The sequence below is a fragment of the Chrysochloris asiatica genome, unplaced genomic scaffold (assembly GCF_000296735.1).
Source record: "Chrysochloris asiatica unplaced genomic scaffold, ChrAsi1.0 scaffold00010, whole genome shotgun sequence".
Classification (NCBI taxonomy): domain Eukaryota; kingdom Metazoa; phylum Chordata; class Mammalia; order Afrosoricida; family Chrysochloridae; genus Chrysochloris; species Chrysochloris asiatica.
The window spans coordinates 34,675,384-34,683,515 of record NW_006408528.1 but is presented as its reverse complement, the minus strand read 5'-3'; the positions used below and the strand labels follow the sequence as shown (position 1 = coordinate 34,683,515).

General features: G+C 36.7%; 1 protein-coding gene across 1 annotated transcript in view; it reads left to right on the top strand.

Moving 5' to 3' along the window:
• The window catches only part of FBXL13 (F-box and leucine-rich repeat protein 13), a 298,456-nt gene that overhangs the window by 104,168 nt on the left and 186,156 nt on the right, over positions 1-8,132 (top strand). The gene's annotated exons all lie outside the window — the stretch shown is intronic.

The window sequence follows — 8,132 nt, the reverse complement described above, 5'->3', positions numbered from 1 at the left end:
AACAACAACAACAATAAACAAAATCTCAATATCTCCAAAGTATGTCTGTGCTTAATTAATTTTCAAAAAGAAGGGTTGTTTTAGGAGTCAGAACAGAAAAGGAGCTAATAGTTAGAAGGCAGATCACAGTTACCCACAGGAATTTGCTCTGGACATAAGCCTGGCGATGGTAGACAACGATTTTAATGCTTACAGGAGGACAGAAGATGTACTATTGAGCCCATGCAAAGCAGAGAGCTGAAACTGGACCATTGATGTAAAACTCAGCGCCTCTAGGGAATGCCCTGTCAATGAAAATGGGACTGTGTAAACACTCTCATGAGCCCAGGGAGGTATCAAAGAGCTTGCCTAAAGCTAATGATAGCCCAAAACATCCCTCAAAATATCAGAATTTCAGGTCTGCATCATGCTGTACTATAGCATCAGAACTTACACCACCTGCATTTTGTGGAAACTAAAACTGAAAAGTTAATATGAAAGTTGGTCCAGAGACCAACCAAGTAGATTTCTGGCAAGATGGTGGACTAGGCAGATGCACTACACTGATCCTCTACAACAAATATATGAGAGATCAAATGATTCAGACACAGATGAAAATCCTGGACACCTGAACTTCAGAGGAAAGATCAGAGAAATGGATTGACTGCTTGTTGGGTGAAGAAGCTGAGCAGGGGCAGCAAGAGAGGCAGACCACTGGTAAATAGCTGGCCAGATGTGGCACAACCATCTCGAACTTTTGTGAGCTTTGGTGACAGAAGGAGGTCTGGAGTCACACAGGTGACAGGAAAGGAGATGGTTGGTGAGAGCCCAAGAACACATCAACATACAATAGTGAAAGTGAATAGAGGTAAATATTGTTAACTGTTGGTATATGGAAGGGATAGGTGTCATTGTAATGAAGCAAAGTATATGAATTGTTGACTGTAAAGCTGATGATCTGCTTGCTCTGTAAACCTTCATCTAATTTACAATAAAATTTTTTTAAAAGAAAGAAAGTTGGTCCAGAAAAATTGAAACTCCAAGGACTTCAAACACAAGTCACAAGGAAGACAACTGTATTGAAGATGGGATTACAGTAAAAAACAACAACAGGAAAACAAAACCCTAAAACTTGAACATGCATGTGGCAAAAAAGGACTATGTTGGGGAATCAGTACTTTCCATTTACATAAGAAGAACTGGATTACCTGAAAAAAGGAGTTCCATGAGGAGAGAAAAGAGTGTGAGAAAAGAGGAAATAGTCAAAGAAATGATGACTGAGAATATCCAGAATTGATAAACAATCCTCAGATTCAATGAGCATGTTGATTCCCAAAGTAAAGAAAAGCAAACCCGCAACTAAACATATTACATGAAACTGAAAAAATCCTACAAGCACCAGATAAAGAGGAAATTCTAAAAGCACCAGACAAGGAAAGAATGACGATTCACAAAGGAACAATTAAACTGACAGCTGACTTTACATAAGTAAAACAGATACCAGATGGAATATCTCTAAAGAACTGAGGAAAAATAACTGTCTGCTTATAATTTTATACTAAGATCAAGAATCGTTCCGGAGGAAAATCAAAATAAAGATATTCTTTGACAAGTAAAGCCTCAGAATATAGTAATCACAAAGCCTCAGTGAAATAATGACAAAACATATGCTCTAATATGAAAAAATTGAAATCCATTAAAAAAGGGAGAGATGCAAAAAGCAATAGTAAGAAACAAAAAAATAGGAATACATGCAACTAAGTCATAAATTATAACAATAGTAATGCTGAATAGATAATATATGTGATATGAGAAAAGGGTGGCACTGAAATAGTAGCTCCTAATAGTCATGTCTGTCTAGAAGACAGTTAGCTGGTAAATCAATTGGAAGATATCTGTATTTGTGTCCATTCCAAAAAAAGGTGACCTAATTAATTTCAGAAATTATAGAACAATATCATATCAAACACAAGTAAAAATTTTCTGAAGATAATTTAAAAATGGTTGTAGCAGCATATAGGGAGCTGTTAGATACTTAACTGGATTCAGAAGAGGACGTGGAACTAAGGATATCATTGCTGATCTTGACTGAAAGCACAGAATACCAGAAAGATGTTTACTTGTGCTTTGTTGACTATGCAAAGACATTAGACTGTGTGGATCATAACAAACTATGGGTATTACTGCAAACAATGGAAACTACAGAACACTTCATTGTACTCATAAGGAATCTGTATATAGACCAGGAGGCAGTCATTAGAACAAAGTAAGGGGATACTGAATGATTTAAAACAGGAAATGTATGTGTCAGGGTTGTATCCTTTCTACATACTTACTCAATCTGTATGCTAAGCAAATAATCAGAGCAGGTGGATTATATGGAGAAAAACATGGCATAAGGAATGGAGGAAGACTCATTAACAACCTGTGATATTCAGATATTGCAACCTTGCTTGCTGGAAGGGAAGAGGACTTGAAATACTGATGAAGATCAAAGACCACAGTCATCAGTATGGACTGCACCTCAATATAAAGAGAACAAAAATCTTTACAATTGGACCAATAAATAGCATCATGATAAATAGAGAAAAGTTGAAGTTGTCAAAGATTTCTTTTGTTTGGATTCACATCCAATGTTCATGGAAGGAATAGTCAAGAAATGAAATAACACAATGCATTGGAAAAATCTGCTGCAGAAGACCCATCTAAAGTGTTCAAATGAAAAGATGTCAACTTTGAAGACTAAGGTTCACCTGGCCCAAGTCATGGTATTTATTATCAATTACCTCATATACATGTGAAAGTTGGACAATGCATAATGAAGACCAAAGATGAGTTGATGCATGATTTGAATTGTGGTGTTAATGAAGAGTATTGATAGTGCCATGGACTACCAGAGGGACAAACCAATCTATCTTGGAAGAAGTACGACCAGAATGTTCTTTAGAAGTGAGTATGGCGAGACTTGTCACTCATACTTTGGACATGTTCTCAAGAAGGACCAGTCCCTGGAAAAGGGCATCATGCTTGGTAAAGTGGAGAATCAGTGAAAAAGAATACCCTCAATGAGATGAACTGAAGTAGTGGCCGCAACAATGGCTCAGACATAACAGTAATTGTGAAGATGGTGCAGGACCACACAGTGTTTTGTTCTGTTGTGCATAGATCAGGTTGCTATGAGTTGGAATCTATTTAACAGCACCTAACAACAACAATATGATGCCAAGGTGAAGATTAAATTATACAGAAATTCCTGTATTGTTTGAGAGATAAAATAATGGTTTCTACTTTTAGGCTTATGTCAAGCATGAATGTTCACAATTTAAGGATAACCCCTAAAAGAGCAAAAATAAAAAATATGAGGGTAAGTTAAAATATATTGCTGCTAGTTCTGGTAGCATAGTGGTTACGAATCGAGCTGCGAACCCTAAAGTCAGCAGTTTGAAACTACCAGTTGTTCCGCGGGAGAAAGATGAGGCTTTCTGCTCCTGTAAAGATTCACAGCCTCGGAAACCCTGAACAGGGTCACTATGGGTTGGAACTGACTTGACGGCATATAACAACAACAACAAGGGTTCCAGTTCATGCATGCATGAGTTTATTCCAAACAAAACGTTTTTAAACGTGTCTCTACAATCAGTTGATGGCTGTAGAAAAGTTATCTTATTCTTGTTAATAAAACAAAATTATTGCCTTTAATTTGCTTCCAACTCATAGTGACTCTGCATAGAGTTTCTTAAGCTCTAAATCTTTACTAGAGCAGAAAGTTCCATCTTTCTTTCAAAGACTTTCTGATCGCTGTTGGATTTGAACTTTGTGGTTCAGTGCTATACCAGGACTTAAAAAAAAAAAAGTCCAATCCAACCAGCGACTTCTTAGAGGATCTTCTGGGCCAGTTACATATAAGACATAGAGGTAAGCTCAGAAGGTTACGGAAGATGTTTTTTTGGGATCCCCAGGGGGTAATCTTGATACATTTTCTCAAAGGTCACATGATGATCATGAGACCCTGAGGAAGAAGTTTTAAGAAATTTGAGAACACAGTGGTGAGAAAAAGGTTGTGTCAAGGAGTGAGAAAAAGACAAGCTGTGTCAAGGAGTATTTTTCCATCATGATAATGCACCTAATCATTCTTCAAGGGTAACATGCACTGTCCTATGAGAATTTTGTTGGGAAACTTTACCCTATCCACCCTACTGCCTCGATCTTGCTCCTTTGGAATTCTTTTTGTTTCCCAAACTCAAAGAACATTTACAAGGAATATGATTTGAGTCCCTCAAGGATGTCCAAACTACTATTTTGATGCAGTATAAATCTAAGAGTGTAGAATTCTTCAGAGAAAGGCTAGAACAATGGAAATACTGCCTTCAGAAGTGTATAGACCTAATGGAGGATATGTGGAGAAACAGTAGCTTCACATTTTGATATTTTTGTTTAATCCTTGTATCTAACACAGAAAGTTAAAAAGGATCATCAATGATATACTAGGTAACATAAGTCAGCAACATATAAATACAAACCAAAGGTGACTTGGCATAACAAATATTTATCTCTGAGGCACTGGGTTTAGAGATCAGAAAGGGGCAATGGAAACTTCCAGTTGTTCTTTAGCAAATCTTAAGGAAATATATATGCTTGTTATTAATTTCTATCCTTTTCTGTATGTAAATATCATGCTAAAAGTTCTTCTTTCTTTTTAACCAACACTTCCCAAATTTATTTGTCCACATAATCCTTTCTCTTCCTACAGAGTACTTGAGTTTTTAAAACTTTTTGTGTGAGTTGAGTGAAATTTTACAGAGAAGATCATCAGTTTTGCATTCAATGAGCCATACACTTTGTTTTATTTGAATGGTTGCAATCCCTTCCATGCAACAACAGTATTCTACTTCCTCTTTGTGGTTTTTATTTCTATTTCACCCACTTTCCCATCCATTCTCAACTTTGTCCTTAGGCAAATGTTGCCTTTTTAATTTTAAATGATTGATCAGTCCATGATGAGCATACCTTACTAATGTTGTTGTCCTCCCTATATACCCAGCTACTGCTTGGCTGAAAATTGGGTCACAAGGGTGAGTTCCTTTCCTGACCATAAGGGTAGTTGAGAATCATAGCCTTAGGTTCCTTTAGTCTCTTTCTAACCAGTAAAATTCTTTTCAGTTTTGTTCCACATTTTTTCCCACTCTATCCAGGACCTTCTAATGTGATCCCTTTCAGAGCAGTTAATATTGGTATCTGGGCAACATCTAATTCTTCTGGTCTCAGAGTTGTGGTGACTGATGTTCACCTGGTCCATTAGTCCACTGGACTGATGCAAAGCATCTTTAATTCTCATCACACTCTTCTTTCTTCTGCACATGGAAAGATCAATAGTTGCACCTTAGATGGCTGCTCAGAATTTTTAAAGATCCTAGTCGCTACTCACCAAAGTAGGATGCACACCACTGTCTTTCTGGACTATATTATGCCTATTGACCATGGGGTCTTCCGAGACTATGGTCCTAAACCCCAGGCCCATCAATGTATTGCCTTAAGGTGTTTGATCATATCTAAGAAGTTTTCATCACTTCGTCTGCTGTATGTTTTTCATCACATTCATAATTGTGTTTACAGCAAAGGTAAATACCCATGTATAAATATTCTCTTTCAAACCCTTACCAATTACTTGGTACACTCCCATTCTTCCTCCCATATGCATTCAGTTTGTGTATCTGTCCATGGTCTACCCCCACAGAGCACTGTTGCTTCAGGGCTGTGTATATAACAGTATTTACTTTATCCCCTTTAACCCTGTGGCTTCACCTGTGTTCTTCATTTTTTCTGCCAGCCTTTCTATTCTTGTATATTGCTCTCCAGTCACCCAATTTAACATGTGTCTACCCTTTAGCCAGTGAATTTTCCCCTTTCCTCCCACCCCTGGCAACCGTTTCTTTTAGCATGAAAACCTTTTCTTGAGTTATTTGGTTTCATATAATATTTGTCCATATGTGATTGACTAATTTCATTCAGCATAATGTCTTCCAAATCCATGTTATGAGGTGTTTTACAGAGTCATCATTATTCCATAGATTCCACTGTGTATATATACCAGTTTGTGTATCCATTCTTCCATTGATGGACATTTAGGCTGTCTCCATTTTTTTGCTGTTGTGAATAGTACTACAATAAACACTGGTGTGCCTATATCTACTTGTGTCATGGTTCTTATTTCTTGTAGATAGATACCAAGTAGAGGGATTGCTGGCTTATATGGTATTTCTATTTCCTACTCTATAAAGATGGTGTCCTCGTGTGGCATTGTAGGATAATGCACTGGACTGCAAGGTCGGTTTGAACCACAATGTTGGCAGTTCAAACTCACCAGCCAGGCACTCTTAGGAAACCCTATGGAGGGCCACTATGAGTTGGAACCGACTCAATGGGACTTAACAAGTACAACACTCTACAAAGTACTTTTTAAATAGTTCTAGTAAGTCCTTTAGAGATACTGATCTACATGCCCCTGGGATTCAATGTTTAAATGCTGGGCTGAACAAACCATGGATCAGATGCACAAGGCATATATTATAGTCACAATAATATTTAGACTTTTCATGGTTTTTGAGAAACATAGTTGAGGGTCTTTTAGAGTAAGCCAAAAATTAGAAATAAAAGAGATATGCAGAGTGGAAAACTTTGTTGTTGCTAAGTGCCTTTGAGTCATTTCCGACTCATAGCAACCCTGTATAGGGTTTCCTCAGAGAGGCAGATGAGTGTGAACCGCTGGCATTTTGGTTCAAATGACCTTGTGAGCCAGCGCTTGTCCTGCAGAGCCATACCAGGACTCGTGGAAAGCTTAGATAATACTTTTTTTTTTTCAGGATGGCATATACATGAGAAAAAGTTCACACCAGTTACAGTTTTAGAATATCTACTATTTCATATATCAAGAAATACTACGTTAAAACAAGGGAAACTTACATAGAATGTCTGGCTTATGGAATGTGGAATAAGATAATTGCTAAGAATAGTGCAGGGGCTACATCAACATTTAAAAATTTAACATGATAAACTTACATAAAAGAGAGGAGCAGATTGTTTAACTGTAGCATTTTACTGCTTGTTTTACTTTTGGGGAGTCTAGTTCTAATGGAGTATTATTAAATTTTTCTTTTAAGTGTTTGGAAGTAAAAGTGTTGTTATATTTTTTGACATTAGATATTGTGCAAAAAAAAATAGTATGGTTAATTTAAACAAAGAACAGAAAACTTGACTTTACACTGGTCAAAGTTCCGTTTTGGGTTTTTTAATATTATGAATTGAATAAAAGTTTACAGAGCAGATCATCAGTTTTATGTCCAACAAATCATTGACTTTGCTTCATCTCAATGAATGCAATTGCCTTCATTCATTCTGGTTTTGTATGAAAAGGATGACTTCATTAAACAATTGAAGTTTATTTTTGAACCAATTTTGCCTTCAAGTAAATGAGTCCAGATATTTGACATGAATATCCGCTAGGGAAATTTGTCATTAGTAAATGCTATTAAATTGTTTATGATTGGAAAAAAAAATCAATTTTTCTCCTGAGAATTTGGGAAGATGCCCCAAATAGACTTTTATAGTTAGAATTGAATTTTACACTGAGAAGCATTTTTTAAATACATAGACACATTCTATTCTAGGCCAGATTGCAGTTACGAAGGAAGAATCCACTATTGTAGAACAGGGTATGTTTTCTGTAGGAATTATCTGGAGAGAAAAATCCTGAATGTGAGATCAGAGACAGAGTTTGAATTCTAGCTATGAAATCACTGAGCACCCTTGAGCATGTCATTAATCACTCCCAATGCCACGTTTTTCTTCATAGAACCCAGCTTCTTGGATTATTTGCTCAGCATACAGGTTGAATATGTATGGTGAAAGAATACAACCTTGTCACACAACTTTTTAAATTTTAAAACATTCAGTGTTCCCATGTTCTGTTTGAATAATTGCTCATAAGCACAATTAGGTGTCGCGGAATACTCATACTTCTCAATATTGTCCATAGCTTGTCATGATCCACACAATCGAAAGCCTTTGCATAGTCAATAAAGCACAGATAAACATCTTTCTGATATTCTTTGCTTTCAGCTAAGATCCATTGGACATCAGCAATGATCTCCCTTGTT